At 43.8% G+C, this 17,846-nt stretch overlaps 1 protein-coding gene across 4 annotated transcripts in view; it reads right to left on the bottom strand.

The window, feature by feature from the left end:
• Positions 1 to 17,250, bottom strand: part of CHRM2 (cholinergic receptor muscarinic 2) — a 108,182-nt gene extending 90,932 nt beyond the window's left edge. For 2 of the 4 annotated variants that reach the window (XM_075755740.1, XM_075755750.1), the window contains exon 1: positions 14,815 to 15,746. The gene's annotated coding sequence lies outside the window, so the exon portion shown is untranslated. Of the gene's footprint in view, positions 1 to 14,814; positions 15,747 to 16,142 lie in introns of those variants that run through there. The other 2 variants (XM_075755737.1, XM_075755746.1) reach the window with 2 other exon arrangements.
• Positions 17,251 to 17,846: the final 596 nt, after the last annotated feature.

Here is a 17,846-nt window from a genome sequence, read left to right on the forward strand (position 1 = left end):
AAAAAAAAGTCTTACATATGGATATTGTATTAAATCCAAGCTATTCAAGAGCTGAGGTAGCTACAAAGGGTCTGGTCCTGCACCCTTCAGCATGCAGGACTGAACTCAAAGCTGGGATGGCATGTATATAGTTTCCTATAGGAACATAAACAGCTATGTCATTATTTGGTAAATTTGCTTGAAGAATGCTTATCTAAGCAAAGACCAGCTCTCATTTTCCCAGCTGTGCAATTCACATTGGAGTTTAAGGAACAGTGGGAGAGCAGACAACATGCAGCCCTTCTCCCTTCTCCTCACAGGCACATACCCACAACTTTAAAGTGAAGGCAGTGATGTTTGTCACTTTATAGCTAAGCAATTCTCCCCCCAACAAAGGACCAACAGCCAGGTTACGCTCCTATCAGCAGCAGCACTGAGAGGTAACTGGAAAGACACGCTGGCTCCTACCAGAGCAACTAAGTGCATCTGGGTTCTATGTGAGATGCTGCCTCATTTTAGCACCTCTCCCCCTCCTTTTATGCATCTCTCCTAAACACACATCAATCCCCAGCTTTCCAAGCCCTGGTATCAGAGGAAACATGCTACCAGCTGACAAGGGCTGGATTAGGCTCCTTCTAAGGCTGCACTTTAAGCACCCAGAGAGGTTCACTCTGGAGCAGCAAGAGGTCTGACACTCAGGATATATATTAATCCTTTCAGATCATAGCAGGGAAACTCAGGCTGAGCAAGAGATAACAGTCTTTAAAATCCCTGTGTCTTTACACACGAGGTGAAATGTGCTTTTTTAGTGTCCAGGATGCAGTGAAATCAGAATGGGATGTGCACAGCCGGAATGCTGACACACACACCCATGGCTGATCATTGCAGCAGAGTAGAGAGGGTTAAATCAGGATAGAGGAGAGAGTTGGCATGACGACTGCAGAAGTCTTCTACGTGGCCTGTGCAATAACTAATCATTACTCAGTAAAGGGTAATAATTATTTCTTAATGCTGCAGTGCAGGAACTGGCTTCATGGCAGAGCACAGTAGGCTGAAGAGATTGGGTGCTTGTCAGTGCAACAAAAATAAATACATTGGTGTGATCTCTATCAAAGAGGTCTAAATAGACCTTCAAAATAAGTAAATGATTCCTCTTTCTTTAGTTATTATCTCTTTGCTGTCTATGCACTCAGCTGCAAAAAATTTCTTACTTCCTGACTGTTGTGCTTTTAGTTTTCTTCCTTGGTTTATGAAGCAATAAGGTGCAACAAATGAAATCTTGGTACGCAGCTGTCCTTGTGAAATTAATAAATAAATTAAAAAACCCCACAACCACAAACAAAGAACCCCAAACAAACAAACAAAAAAAACCCCCAAACAAAGCACAAGCTTTCCTGGGTTTTTCTTCTTGTTCTCATTGTTGTGTTGCATTAACAACACTGCCAGAAGATTAGGAAACAAGCTCAGCCACAGCCTCCTCGTGCCTTGAAGGAAAGGGCTGAAGACCTTTTTCTTTGTTCCATCTACCCAAGATGGAATAAAAGTTAAAATGAGAGTTTTTCATCTGCTAAGACATGCAGTCAGGAGCTTCCGCTCCTCCTAGTTGAGTCAAACTGAACATAGCATCTAAAGAGTATCAGAAAATGCAGAGGGTCCATTTCTCCTTTGCTGTTGCACTGTAGCTATTTATTATTCTATCATCCTTAGCACAGAATCAACACATCCTCAGCTGGTCTTGCTGACCTACAGTGGGGAAACTTGATGGTTCAACTGTTACTTAAACAATGAGGAAAAAGAAAGGGTGGGAAGGGAAGGGGTTGGTTCTCATTCAAGTCACCAGCAGGAAGATCCCCTTTGAGAGAGGAAGTGGCCAGCCTGTGCCCCAGATCACACAAGGAGAGGTGGGTCAGTCAGTCTCCAGCGGGAGTGAATCTTCAGAAACTGTACCCTTTAGTCCAGCCAGAGCCAATGCTTCTCCCTGAACAGACACATGTTTGACTTCTAGGGTGCCACTATGTCACCTTGTTACATCTTCCCATACTAGGAAAATACTGCTGTTGCTGGTTTGTGTGGCTAAGGGTCTTCTCTCTGCAACTTTTCAGCCTGCCTTTCCCTCACAGCTCTGCATCCTCCCACGCAGGCTGCTGGGTCAGTGTCTTCAGATCCCCTGGGGCAGTGTTTTCCCCTCACCATTCCCATGCTGTTACTCTCATACTGCCAGCCTTACAGCCTTGCACCCACACACCCCAATAGTCTTGCTGTGGTGGGTTCTCATGGGCAGTGATTGCCAGCAGTGAGAGAGTCAGACAATTTTTTCCCCACTTTTGCTACATTTTGGTTATAGCTTTTTGTTTATGCAAGGGACACAGTAATGTTCATATGCACAAAAGCAACTGGCCATGCAGCCCCTGCCCCCATCAATGCATGCTCCAATCAACGCTAACGGTAAGCAGTGACAACCAGCTCAGGGTCTCAGTATGTCCTGGTGGAAACTGAAGAGTTACCGTGGAGGAGTATTATGGGGGGAACCAGCTGCTGCACAGCAGATGTCCAGGAGACATCTGGAAACCCTGGTTGCTTCTCCTCCCAGCTGAGTGCTACAAGAAGAGCTTTCCCTTCTGTCTGTCCTCTTTGATTTATTTTTCCCTGGCTTATTTTTTCCCCAATTTTTCACAGTTAGAGACAACGTAGACCATCAGCTATGGACTCCACTAATAAATCTTCATGCATGTCAACCTGTCTCAACATCGCTTGTGCAAACCAGCCGTAGTGGGAGGGAATTTCTATTACACTAACATACATAACACATATCATGTATTGGTTTACATTGTTTATTTGGCTTACATGTGTATCAGCAAATACTTTGAGGAAACCGCTAAATGACTGAAATGGGTTGGGAAAAGTGAAAAAATCAGATCTGGTGATAGATCATGGGAACTGATAACTTGCAGGTGAAAGGCAGTGCTAAACTTTTAAACTGCTGGGAACAGTTTCTTCCCTAGCCAACCTTGACAAAGCAAGGATGTGTGCCCCCAAACTTAGCTTCTTTCCCTTGTCCTCTTTTCACAATAACTTGGTGAATACCATTGAAATATTTGTCAGGAGAAAATCTCCAACTCACTGGGGCCTCCCATAATGTTGTATCATCTACCTGCAAAGTTGCTCACCGGTTTCTAAAACCCACAAACGCTGCCTCCAGAACAAAATGCATTGCCAATTTGTGTGCTGTGGGTCTGGGTCTCCTTTGCCTTCAGTATTTTGCAGTCATCTGTATGTATATAAAATAGCTTTGAAGTCTAGCCCAAGCAAAGCTGCAGCTTTTTACAGCCTTGTGGGTAGCAAGGAAAGAAATTAGGTTCCAGATAGAATGGAACCAAGCCCACATTTTCCTGGAGATGTATTTTGCTTTCCTTGTTAAAGATTTTGGCTTAGAGTTAAAAATACTGTACCTAAACTTGGATTTCAAAAGCCATAGTCAAGAACAGAGTAACAACTTGCTTTTTAAACAAGCAAAGCACCCTGAAATCATTTTTACAGTTATTCAGTAGAAAATGTGGGGGCCTCAGCTATTATGGGCTTGGAAATGTAATTTTGACACTGCTGTTTTTTGGGTTTCTTAACAAACAGAAAGCTTGGCTTCTACTCATTTCAAAGCTTTTCAACTCACCTTTAAGTTTGTGCCTTTAAATTGGCATGTAGTTGCAGTACAGCGCAATCCCACATGGGTGAAAGAATGATGTCATGATTCCCATGGGACCATGGTCATAACAGGAAAACTCTGGCCTAGAGAGCTTTCCGGTGAACCCATGTCCCACCACTTACATTTTGATATAAAAGACGTCAGCAAAGCAGAGATCATCTTCAGGAAGTATCTCCTTCATCATAACTTTAGCTTTAGTTTTCTATTCTGTAACATTCAAGGGTTTTTCCTGGGACTCACTAGTCAAAAGGCTATTGTCTAAATCCTGGTACAGCACACAAAATGATACAGACCTTTGAGAAGGCTGTGAATTTGGAGCTTTCAAGTGAAATGCAAGAAGAAGGAATAATCTCTCTTTTGGAATATAGGAGGAGCAGATCTGCTCTGATGAGGTAAGAAATTGTATACATGCAGCTGCTGAGGGAGGCTTTCTCCTTTCACATTTACAGGGACGCAAAGGTCTCTCTCAATGCTTGTCACATCCTTCCTCATTTTTGGCATGTATAGGCTGTTTGTTCCAGTTTACTTGTTGGAAGCAGAAGACTGAATGAGAAGAGGCTAAAGGCAGAGCCGTGACCACATTTTCCCCTTCTCAACCCACTGTTCCCTTGTAAAGGGAACACCTATAAAGGGAATAGAAAGGCAGTAAACTGAAAAGGAAGTGTGTGTGGTTATCTCAGAGTTACAGATGGTGGGGCAGGAAAGCACACTCTGTGACTGGGATCATGTATGTTAAAATTCTCCAACTGTTATGACGAACAAATAAAACAAAGAATCTTTGAGTTTATTTGTAAGAGGCCTTTCTGGGGAGACAGAAGCTAATTAAACAACTTCCCATAGTGTCTTGTGGTTGTTTTGATAGGCACCTAAACAAGAAGGACAACACATTTCTAGCGAGCAGCAAAAGTAAAACAGATTGAGCATTGTGCAAAGACGATGGCTACCCTGATGGCTCCAAGTGAGATTCTGAGTACAAGAACAACTCTCCCTAAGCTGGCTTGCCCACTGCCCTCCCTCAAAATTGGCCAGTAGCAAAGAGCAAGCAAAAGGAATGGGCATACAGTGTTACCACCCCAGCATACATTTCTTAGGTTGAAGCAAGTAGTAGTGCGGAGTTCTTCCTGACCATGTGACTTTATCTGAATCACAGTCTTTGTTGTTTCTTTTTTATTTTTTTCTTTTTTACTTGATCTTGCTTTTCTTGCTTTACTTGTTTGTCTAGTGTGATCGTTTTTTCTCATTTATACCTTTGGAGTCAGCAAAATATCATAGGGCAGTAAGTGGCACAGCTCAACCATGCAGTGATTTTTTTAAATTTGTGCCTGTTAATATACACCTGAAAGCTCTGAGTCTGATGTTGTGAAAAAACACAACATCCTCCCTCTCTTCAAGGTGGCTTAGACTTACATGTATTCCTCACAAGTCATATAATTTCTGGGATGATGGGCCCTAGTCTATTGAACACCTCCTCTCCGGAAGGCAGGTAATTCTCGCCATCTTTGTCACCTTCCTGTGTACCTTTCCCAGTTCTTCTGAACCCTTGCAGCACCAGCATGGGCAGAACAGCTCTCAGGGTCTAAGGAGATCTATCACGGGACCTGCTCCAGGTAGAGGCTGCTGAGAGGTATCCCATGTACAGCTGCCTGTACCAGCAGCCCCCAGGGGTGGATGGAAAGGCTCTTACTCTCTAAAGATGAGAAAGATCAGGTCCATGTTATAAGCTAATTTGCATATGGAATAAAAGGCAAATGAATGTTTGAAAGATACTGTATCATTCTTTTTTTTTATGGATGCCCAAATTTAGGTAAGGTTCTTCTGTGCAGAGTGTTCTACCGAACACTTCAAAATCTAAAGAGGAAGGGCAGACAAAACATGTGAAAATGCAAATGCTATTTTATACAATTTCTATGTTAGAAGCTGAGGTACAGGAGGTTGCTGAGTTTGTTTGAGGTCACATCAGCAATCTGCGGTGAAACCAAAAATTCAGCCCTTGACACTATTGTCCAAAAGAAGTAACAAGAAAATTGCTACTCGTCTTTTTAGTTATGTGTCATTTCCACACCCCTCTTCCATTTTTTAAGAGCCATTAAAAGACAATAATGTGGAAGATTGTCAAATGTGTCATTTGAAAGAATAGCAATGCTTGAGGTATCTGAGGGTTTTGAAGCCAGGCATTTTGCATTGCCCTGTGCTTCAAAGTAGGACATATACAGTCTCACTCTTTGCTGAAGAAAGGAAGAGAGATAGTTACAAGCTTTCTACCAATGAAACAGACCAAATTGTTTTCTTCATCTTCTTTCTTTTTCTTTCCTTGTTTCTTTCCAATTGTATACTTTTGGGGGTTTTTCCCTTTATTGAATCACATTGCAAAATGAATAATAACAGTAAGATACACCTTGCAGGGAACTGCTGCTGATGTCAAAACCTTTCAGTAAAGATCCCTACATTTACTCCCAGTGGATAAGATTGTGAAAATGACTTGCAGACATCAAACAGACATTTTTAATGAGAATTTAACAGTGAGCCCTTCATGTATTCTTTCCGTCCAGTGGCAGCTAAGTGTGTTGGCTATCGCAAATGTCAAAAGCAGAAGGATAACTTGTATTACCTTCCTTCTTCCCTGCTCCTCCTTATATTTAAGAGCCTTCCATGTTTGGCTAAAGGAAGAAACTTTACAACCAAGATGCCCCATTTGTATCCTCACTGCTAGGGCTCAAGGTCAGACCTGAGAAAGCATGGCCTTGCCAGGTTAAATATAGTACTTTGGTGATGGCCTCTCGTGTCACTCATGTTCTGAGAGCTTTCATCAGCTGAGAATACACTGCTAGAAAAGTGAAATTAGTGTGGGTGAAAGATGCCAGTAACGGATCAGGAGATCAGTTTGAAGCTCAGTCTAAGTATGGAAAAGCAACAGTAGAGAAGACATCTCCCTGGCTAGTCCCCTTCCCCTAAAAGCCAGTCTTTCCCCAACATCCATGTTGAGCAACAGTTATAAAGTTTTGCGACCAGCAAATTGTCCATATCAAACCCCTCCCCAAGGTTTCCGCCAGCAGCCCTCATCTGCCTTCATTTTCCGTCCATATATCAATTTACTGTAATGCAATACTATGTATAAAATGGAGTAAACTGAATTTCCCACCATGGCAGAAAGCTGCCGAACCATAAGAAAGTAAGTCTTGAGGGCAACCATTTTTAACACATCATCTGGCCTTGGTATCAAATGAAGTGTGAAGCACTGCACTTAATCTGCCATAGTAATGATAATGCAAATCCCCAAGGACCCAAGGTAATGGTGAAGGAGAAAAGTGTACTCTCTCTGTCCACACACGGACATTGCTTCATCCATGTGCCATGCTCTCAGAGTCCACTAACTCTGTTTTACATCAGAAATGAGTATTGGGGCAGGGGAGAGCAGGATGACAAGCAAGTCCTTATAACTTTTGCAAACAACTCTGATGTGATCTGAGCGAGGTCAAGCCATTGTAAACCCTACTTTGGCACTTTTATCCCTTCCGAACACTGAGTAAGCTGAAAACACACAGAACTGAGTAAACCCCAAACCTAGAACTAGTCCTTAAACATTGCCTTCAATTTATTTCTCTCTTCTTTTTTCTTTTTTTTTCTTTTCTTCTTTTTTTTTCTTTTTTTTTTTTTCCAGATAAGAACACATTATGAGATCTACTTTCCTCCATGTAAAAGTGGCCATGGTAGTCATTTTATCCTTTTACTCCTCACCAAGGTCTGGAGCAGTTATAAGCTTCAATACTTTTTTGTTGGAGAGATGCTGAATATTTTAGCTTATCCTCTGTTCTGAACAAAAAAAAAAAAAAAAAAAAAAAAAAAAAAAATCCTGATAATCAGCTCCAAAAGGCTCAACTTTCCAACACCCCAGTGCAAAAAAAGCCCCTGTAGATGGAGTTTGTCTGTTCCTGTTTTCATGTTCGAGCACCACAGCTGAACAAAAAACTGCGTCGAGTGAATCCTCACAACACTGTCATGAGACCAGGCAGTTTCTCCCCAACTCAGGAAGCCAAGCCAAAGCCTACCCAAAGGTAACAGGAGTTTGTTTCTGACCTCAGCAGGCTTTGTGTCAGGCCATAGAACTTGTCAAAGGTCAGGCGGGAGGCTGGTGGCATGGTCAGGAGCTTATCCATGATCTCCTTGGTCTCGGTCCAGTGTGCTAAGCATAAAAATATCCTTCTTTAATTCAATCCTGATCCTTGCACAAAGCATTGGCACATTTAGTCCAGGAAATATATGGAATATTCAATGACTTATGTGGAAGGAGATCAAAGAGGTATCTAAGTCTAATAAAATGGTAATCATGGGCGATGTCACCCACCTGTACATTGGTAGGTCAACTGGTACAAATGGATTTAAAAACCCCAATTTCTAGGTGATTTCTAGAATAACTAGAGAATATAACAGTACGGGTTCTCAGCTTAGTCTTAAGTAGCTGAAGAAATGATGCAGTCAAGCCACTGAATAGTAATGAGCTTATTATTACATTAGGAGCGTGAGATTAAAACTGATAGTAATTAGTGAACTGCTTAAAAAGTACTGGAGTAGAAAGAAAATAGGGAAAAAAAGCAAAGAATGAAAGAAAAATAAAGGAAAATCCTTAGATTCAAAACAACAGGTGTATTAACAGACAGTTTCTGATTCAGTGAAGTCATGCAGAAAGCAAACTGAAAGGCAAGATCGGAAAAAAAAAAATGTATTGTGAAATGTTAAGGTCCAAGAGGTTGTTCGAGCCAAGCAACCAGCTTTCAGGAAATGACACTTCGGCTCTCATAAAGCCCCTGGCTAGGGGAGGGAAATTATAATAAAACACAAACAAAATGTCAGCCGTAAATGAAGAGGGCCAAGGATGCGTTAACTGACAAGAGCTTTGTGGAGGGGGAGCAGAGGAGGGAACTGCAGGACATTTCTGAAAGGTCTTAAATTCACCCAGTTTAGGAGGGAACCAATGGGATCTGCTGCACATCCAGGGGGTAATGGGAATAATTAATGAGCAAAAAGACTTTGCAGAGGTTCTGAATGATTCATTTGGGCAAATCTTCCCCACAAATGGTGCTGTGCCAATGTCCGCACTAGATCTATTTATTTTTTTCCAAGACAGAAAGGACATGAGCTGTCAGAATGTGAAACGTTGCAAGGGGAAAGACTGGAACAAACTGATAAACTAAATAGCATCATGTCACAAGGACCTCATGGTTATATATGCAAGGGTTTGGAAAGCATTTGAAAATGAAGTGGCTGCGCTGATAGCAAAAAATATGCAAGCTGTCGCTGAAGTCAGATACGCTACAGAAGGACTGGAGCGTAGCAGCTAACATACCTATCTTTAGGACAGGCACTGGATTGATTTTAGGTATTATATACTAATAAGTCTTATTACACTTCCAGGTAAATTAATTGAAACTGACAAAAACTAGAATTACATACAGGAGAGAAATAAATAAATAAATAAATAAATAAATCATGTTTTCATTCAAGGAAATGTTGTCTCTTCTATACATTCTTAGAAGCATCAAGCTAATAGACCAAGAAAAACAACCTGATAAGTGTGTTTATATAGGTATTTATATATCTTAAATTCTTTGACAAATTTCCTTTGAAGAATTTAAGTTATCATAGAATATGTATCTTATTATTACAAGTCGGAAACTGTTTAAGAGAGAGAGAAAGTAGAAACTACACATGAATGATCATTTTTCACTGTAAAAGATTAACAGTTGGGTTGTCCAAGATTTTATACCACATATAACTTCTTTACTGAAATTATTGCTGTTAGAAAAAGGGAATAAGGACTGAAGTATTTCAGAGTATGCTAATTAAGTTGGGTGAACCTAGCATTCGGATTGCAAATGGAAATAAGTGTTAGCCGATGCAGAACGATAACAGGTGGAATGAAATATTTCGAAACCTTCCTGGATTCTAAGCCAGCTGTGACCCCTCAAGGAAGGATATCAGCATCACTGTGGACAACTCAGTTGCAAATTCGGCTCAATTACAGCAGCAGTCAAAAAAACCCCCAAATCCAACAAACAAAACAAAATTCCCATTAGAAATTTCTGCATAGAAGGAGTTACAGGTGTTTGCATGTAAACAGTTTTATTGTATAAGCCAATAGTCCTCACCTGGAAAACAGTGTCCACATTGGTCAATCCATCACCAAAAAAGGAGACAGAAGAATTAGTAGCTTTTAAGACATGCAAAGTGACTGGGAACCCTCGGACTGTCTGAGAGAAGAAAAGAACAAGAGGGTTCATGGTTGAGTAAATGAATGGCACCTATACAATGAAGTGGGTGCTCCTGTTGGCCTTTTCACATCATATAACAGAGAGGTAGCAATAACGTTGAAAGACAACTAATTTAAATAGATCAAAGGTTGCTTGGAGTGTGGTTTTCCCATGACAATATGTAATTAACCTACTGATCTCACTGCTACGTGCTATCACTAATGTAGTGAACTTACTGGGAGGCAAAACTGGATTAGCTGCTTGTCCGGCCACTGAGTATATCTGCAGTTTGTCTGGAATCGCTAGAGGTCTCCATTTGGTGAGGGAAGCGGGTATCTGTTTTCATTTGGAAATCATCTCTGGGCAGCAAGCAAACACAAGCTGGTGGGTCTTAAAACATTTTACTTGAGGGCAGTGCATTTATCCAGGGCAGCATTCCCCGCACCTGCCTCTGAAGCATGTGGTGAGGGACATTGACAGAGACGCTATACCGGACAAGACAAAATACCTGCCTGATCCAATGTTGCAATCACTATGTTCTAATGTTCTTTAACTGGATGACTGATGCCTTTTTGAATAGGAAAACAATGAGTAATGATAACAAATAACACAATTGCCATTAATTATTCATGCTATCATTCATGAAACTTTTGAGATGTATGAATATTTTCATGAATAAATCATTGGTCACTGGCTTGCACTAAATGACCTCAGAAATCATAGCGGAATGGGCTTGTTGCCATTATTCATGAACAAATTTGTGAATTATTTTCTGTATATGACCAGTCTGCTTCCTAATTGACTAAATATGAGATAGATGAGTATAAAAGAGACATCAGTAATTCATTGCAAAGCCTAGAAAAAAATTCTCAGGAATCTGTGTAAATGCTACAGGCTGTAACAGAAACTCATTGTTTCCCATGGACAGTTTTTGCTAACTTTTATTTCTCCCATGCTGGAATGGATTATAAAAATTAAGGGTCTGATCCTCAAAGTTTTCAGATCATCCTTTCTCCACTGAAATCAAGAGAGCTTTGCGTATTCAGACTACCTGAGAATCCTGATCCAGAGAAACTACTAAGCAAGAGAATTTTTTTAACTGACTAGGTTTATTTTATCTCCTTGCTTTCCAGCACTAATTTTCACAATGATTCAGAAGAAAGATCTATGAAGATATTTTTTGTCTCATTCCACCTCTTTCTCAAAAAAAAAAAAAAAAAAAAAAAAAAAAAAAAAGAACCAGAAAGAACAAAACCCGAAAAAAACCCACAGCTGCCCACAGTTTACTCAGAGCTTCTCTAAGAGCTTGAGGAAAACCCTGGGAGATGCTGGTTTACAGAATTTCTCACCTATTTGTGTTGTGTCCTCTCATAGAGATCTTTATTGTCATCACTGCCAGAGGTCCCCCATACTATTCCCAATGCCCATTATCACATTTTATTTCCCTTTCGACAGAGGCTGATGAAACAGAGCTGTTCCATGAACAGTTGTCAAAACACTGGCATATTCTAATTACAACACTTACTATGTTTCAGTGAAAGTCAAATTCTGAGCTCAATCGCACTAGAATAAACCAGAAGTAATTAAAGTCAGTGGTGTCATCCCTGATTTGAAAGAATGTAATTAAAATCAGAATCTAGCCCATGGAGTCAACAGAGATACTGGAAAGACAGGAATCAGAGGATCATCTAGTCAAAAAGAAAACACGCAGAAGGCTCTCAGCAAAGCACCTGGCCCTAAAGGATGGTCTGTTTCATTTTATCCTTATCATATTCTTAACAATTAATACATGAAGCACACAGACTACTGAAATTCCATTGCATATTTTAGTCTCATTGGTGAGCGTTCTTTAGCAAGTGCGTGATGGAAATGAGATGAAAATCACTTCACCCTGTCCTATCCTCTTGGGACTTAAAATCATGTTATATGAGAGATGTCTCTTTGGAACACCTGCTGATATATATCTCTCTCTACAGGGAATAGATGATGTTAGATATAGGTAATGATACAGCTTTAAAGGTAGGACAGACGGTCCAAAATGACAGGTAGCTCCACAGCCTAAAGCATTTTTACACAAAAACAAGCTCAGGGCCCATGGGAAAAGGATTCATCCTTTTAATACAACTCCAGAGATGGCCTCATCTTTTAATTCTGCCCACTTGTATCGGGAAGATGTAGGAAGGCAGCAGGATAAGTCATTAAGCAATCCCCACTCAGCTTGGTGCAGAGGGCTAAGGAATGCAGTCTGCTAGGCGCAAGGCGGTTGGTGTTCAGCTGGTGGGACGAGATCAAGAAGGTAGATAGCTCTGCATCTTTTGGGCAGCTCCAACCCACGAAATGCCATGGAGACTCTGGCAAAACTGAAAGCTATCTTTGCCCAAATATAGGAACTGGAAAAGATGGGTAGGGTGGTGTGTGGAGGGCGTGCTAATTGTCTCATTTAGTTACAGCAGTTCTCAGTGCTTGGTCCTTTGTGCAGCCTGGTTCTTAGAGATGGGAATCCAGGCTCAGATTTAACAGGGCTTGAAATACTACCATACAATTTAAGCTTTTTAAGATTTAAGGCTGCAAGTATTTGTTAAAAAGTTATCCCTGTCATTCATATGAGCTGGATCTAAGCCCCTTCAGATTTCCTTAGCCTGATTACTGTTGTCCATCCATCCACCCACTCAAAGAGCCTATAGAAGGTCAGGGCAGCATTTTCACAAGCGAGTAATCTTCTTCCATGCCTTCAAATCTCTGAGAATTAGCTGCAAGTTGCTGCGAGCTGTGAAGCTCAAAGCCGGAGAGATCCAAAATTTGTGAATAATTGGATAGATACAGACTGGGCTTCCCAGCTTTAATTTCTTCCTACCTATTCCCCTGTAGTTTAACCCACCACACAGGACCTGCAGCATTAGCCTCTGGGTGACCGAACCAGGATCAGCTGAACCCCACTTTCCATTTTTTTTGCAGTTTGGGATTTAGAAGAGAGAAGAGCTGGCTGGAAACAAACACTGGGAGGAATGTCCTTATCTTGTACTACTTGTTTCTCTCCCTTCCCTGTAATTTGGTATCAAGCCTCACATCCCTGTGCCCGGGGATGCTCTCCCTCGCCTGCCTCTGGCACTAGAGGGCGCGGAGATCTGGGCTTTGGGCTGGAAATCCAACTCTCCGCGGATCCCTACTTTTCCTTAAATTGAACTCAACTTTCAAAGAAGTCTTGATTTCACAGAAAGGGAATTTGCTTCATTATTACTGGCTTGTCTGCATTCCCCTTGCTGCATTGCTATGGAAACAGGACCAGAAAATAAGTCTTTTGCATGTAGGTCATGATATTAGTGGAGAAGAGAAAGTCTGGGTGAATGGGTGAGTGGGTTACAGAAGAGAAGTGGGGCAGAGTAACTGTCTGGGACTGTATCAGCAACAGTGGGGGGATTTCATAGTAGATGTCCTCAAAAGACTATTGAATTAGACACGCAATGGGCCGAAAGATCCTAGCACTTACAAGCAACTGAGAGCCACAAAACACACACAGGGAGTCAGTCCAGCGGTGAAAAACAAAACCACAGTGGGGCACAGGACTGAACATGCAGGCAAAAAAGTATGTTTTTATTCACAGAGGCTATTTTTCACTGGTGGCCTCGATTTCCCCCTTTCTGTGTCTTGGTCTGCCTCCCAGGTGATGGCACAGCATGGCACAGCTGCTGCCTTTTCTACCTCCTCAGGACGCTCCCGACTACGTGTGATCCAGATCTCTGCAAGCTCTACCCAGATGCAGAGTTACAACCTTTTGAGTGCAGGATATTACTTTAAATCTTGGTTTTGGAAGGGAGAAGAACACAACCTCTCCCTTTATTATTTCGATCTCCCTCCAAAGCAATAGGGGGACATCCTAAACACCCCTCCCCATGTATTGAGCCTCTTTCCTGGGCAGACTGCAATGCAAAAATAGCAGGGGGCTGCAGGCAGGGGCAGAAAGGGCAACTCGGTGGGGTACATGCTCACGAAGTCAGCGAGCCCACTGCACTTCTCACTCTCCTGATGTAAAAGCAAAATTGGGCTGCTTTTGCAGTCCAGGGGTCCTGCAAAGGGGAAATTAGACCAAAGTTATAATCAAAAATAGACTAAAGGAGAGAGGGAGCATACTCTGTTTGCTTAACGCGGTTTATAGATGAGTCACTGAGAGCGGCTGGTGTCGTAAACCATACACGATCAAGGCTGGTGAGTATTTAGACAGGGGCTGCTATTGCAGGCGATGCAATACCATAAAAGTAGACAGCCTGCATACTTCTGAGATCCTCTATTAACCTTGCTCATTATCAGTCGGAGATCTTTTTGTTTTGTTTTGTTTTCTTTTGAGTTTTTTCCCAAAAAAAATTGCAAGAACAGGCTGTCAAGCAGAAATTGGTCCTTTTTTTGCTCTTGCCTTTTTCCCTTCTGCAAAGGGATAGAGACAAGCCAATGTGTACAAACACACTGATTAACACATAAAAATGGGGAGAGATGTTATTCTGACTAGATTTGCAATAGGAATTACCCCCTCCAAAGTGTATCTCTTCCAGATGAAAAAAAAGCTACCTCTCCTTTCCCTAAAGGAAATTTAGCACATGAAAATAGTAGGCAAAAACAATCTTATGGGGGAGAGAGGAAGAGTGCCTTGTCCTTTCCCTAGCGAAGGGGAAAGGACTCATCCCTAGGCCCGTGGTAAGGAGTTACAGGCCCTGGCAGACTCCCCTCGGAGATGTCAGCGGGCCGTGCTGTGGAGGCAAAGCGGCCCTCCGGGAGCACCTCGCCGGCTGGGGCAGGGCCCTCCGGCCCGGCTGCCTTGCGGGAAGACGAGCGGAGGGGAGAGACCGGCCTTGCCGCTTTCAGCCTACTCCCCCAACGGGGCATCACTCTGGTACTTACTTGGGCAACCGCAGGGAAGGCGGCAAGCACGGAGAGAGAGCAGACCGGTGGGAAGAAGCGAAACGAAGAGTGGCCCGAGATGGGGGGACTCGGCTTTTTCCCGAGAAGCAGCAGCCCGGAAAGCACTTTGTCCCTCCAGAGCCTCCGAAATGGCTGGATTCTGGGTGGGCACCAGGACCTCGGCGCCCCAGGGCTGTTTCTGGGAGGCAGTCTTTCTCCCACAGCCTGATCTGAGCTGCCTCTCAAGGCATCACCTCGCTCTGGCCACAAGCACCCCGCGGCGGCGGCACGGGAGAAAAGGCAGGGAGCCCGGCGGCACGGCCGGGACCGGCTCAGCCCTGCCAGGGCACCCGCCGCACCCGGCTCCCTGGCCGCACCGGGGGCCGGACCCCAGGGGCACCGAGCCGGGGAAGCGTGGTCGGAAATGAGCCGGGGAACCCCCATACCTTCCCCGCCTCCGGGGCTCCCCGCGCCCACGCTACCCCTTCCCGAAGCAGGACCTGAGACCTGAGGCAACGGAGACGGGCACAGACCCTGGGCAAGTGCACGCTACCCAGGAGGGATGCTGGGGGGCAAGGGACCGCACTGACACAGCGGAAGCCTCTTCCCCTTATTCCCGCATCCCTGCACGGTCCCGGACAGGGTAGGGATACCCCCCGCCCCGTCTCTGCCCTCCTGCCCGGCAGCCAGCGAGCTCCGCGGGCAGGCTCCGCTCCCCGGGGGCGGCTCCGCTCCCGGCTCCCGGTGACATTTTGCAGGAGTCGTCAAGAAGCATGTCACAGCGGGATTTGGGAAGGATAGATAGTCCGGGAGATGTCCCTGTGTCGGAATGCAGCATTTATATAGAAACCCTGTGGACAGTGCTTGGAAAATGAGAGGATTTCTCTAAATCAGGCTACTGCGTCTCTTCTTCCCCGCTATAACATGCTAGACTCGATTCTGGGATTAATAGCACAACTGTAACTGAACAGAGGAAGGCTCTGTGTTGGGGGCAATCGCTTTGCCTTCCCTCCTCTCGCTGCCTTTCGCCGGTGACCCGCGCTGCTATGGACCCTTTCAGCAAAAGTTTCCCTATGTTTTGTTCTGCTCCTTCTGCCAGGAAGCAAAACGTAAGCTCGTTTCTTGGACGTTATTTTCTTGGCGGGAGCTTTCCTATGACAGGAGCGGATGAAATCCTAGGTGCGGCGAAGAAGGGGCGGAGGGTAGAGGGAGAGAAAGAAAAGGGGGGAAAAAAGAAGACAAAAAAAATAGAAGAAAAGAAAAAAGAAATTAAAAAGAGAGAGAGAGAGAGAAAGAGGAAACGTCAGTAAAACCCAAAGCTTTCCTACCTGTGATCCAATTACCAGAAGTTGCATCCCATCCCGCTGCAAGCGGCTGGTTGCGAGCGGCGGCTGCGGAGTCGCGCCGGCTCTGGCGGCAGAGGCATGCGGGCTGCGCGGAGTCAGAGCCCAGAGGCAGCCGCTTTATCTTTCTCTTCCATATCTTCCAAGAGGAGGGAGGGGGGTTGGGGTGAGGGAAAGACAGATTACTTGGTACCGTGATAATGGGGGGAAAGAATAACAGTTTGGAAGCTTTAAACAAGAGGTGGCATTGTCCGGGCTGATGGAGTTTTTTGTCTCCCCCTCGCTCGCTTTCTCCCTCCCACACGCACAGGCACACACATGTACACGCACGCTCTCCGTGGCTCTGGCCCTTGGGAGTCTCTGCTTCAGTTCAGACAAGTTGAGCTTGGAAAAAAAAATCATATAATAATGTAGAGCAATAGTGCTATCAAACCTGGCTTAACAATTTAGACAAAAAAAAAAAAAAAAAGAGAAATTAAAAATAGCAGACGCTGGGACTCGTAAGTGAGGCGGTAATAATTCATACTTCCCCCAGCGCTTCTGAGGAAATGAGGGCAAGCTGCCACCCTCGTGGGGGTGGTAGCGAGGGAGGGAAACGGGGCGCCTAGGCGAGCATCTCGGGTGAATGTCCTTGCTGGGATGCTGCGGCTGTGGGTCCGCTTGCTGCCCGCCGGGGGTGTGTGTGGGGGGTGTGTGTGGGGTGTGGGTGTGTGTGAGCGCGAAGTGGGCTCGATTAGCTGCAATGGGCAGGCAATTTCTGCAGAGAACATTTACAATTTTCTTTCAATATGACAGGATTAGTTGCTGTTGAAGGCTCTCCTCCAATAAGATCAGCACTGCTCTCTGATTTGGTGGTTTTACTGAATAGAAATTACTGGTTCTTGTTACCTTTCAACACACTCTCCCCTCTTCCTCATCAGACACTCCTCTCTTCCTCATCAGAAGTCTTTATCTACAATTTGCACATCAGAACTGATTTTTTTCCCTTTTTTTCAATTACCTCTTTCCCATCTTTCCCTGCAACGCTGTCCTCTTTATTTCTGGTTACTTTTTCTTCTCAATTCCATGATAGCTGTAAGTCTCAAGTGACATACGGGAGGAGAGAGAGAAAGAGATCTTGCTTTTAGATTATTGCAGTCATCGGAGTCTCCATGCACTGTGGAAAAAATGTTGTTATACTAAATCCAGTTTAGTTTTTTTAAACTGATTATTGTGCTGAAATATTCATGGAAAGCTGCTTCCCCAGCACAACAAACGAATTAGGGGAAACAGATGCATTTTGAGAACAAGAGTTAATTCTCCTTGGGTGTAAAGTATTCCCCTTTAATTAATAGTCACTAGGCTGAGAAGTATTTACTTTGCTTGAGGAAACTTGCCAGTTAGATGGAAATAATCTAGATATAAACAGCTTTAGGTTTGCTTTGTATCTGTTTGCATCTCTCCTGGACTGAAATTGATTTGTGGTCTGGAGTGATGCTTTTTTGCCTTCAAGTCAGGGCTGTTGGGGTGGGAAGTAGGAGAGTGGAGCCCAGCTCATATATTGTCTGAAGATTAACAGGGGGAAGTGATAAGCGAAGATGAGAGAGAGGTGCACCTTATGAAGGTGACCCCAGCTTCTGGTTGCTGTTTGCCCTGCCTCTCCGGCTCCATGTCTCTTCTTGAAGGTCCGATGTAGCCGTTGCCCAATCG

The sequence above is a fragment of the Balearica regulorum genome, chromosome 1 (assembly GCF_011004875.1).
Source record: "Balearica regulorum gibbericeps isolate bBalReg1 chromosome 1, bBalReg1.pri, whole genome shotgun sequence".
NCBI classification, from domain to species: domain Eukaryota; kingdom Metazoa; phylum Chordata; class Aves; order Gruiformes; family Gruidae; genus Balearica; species Balearica regulorum.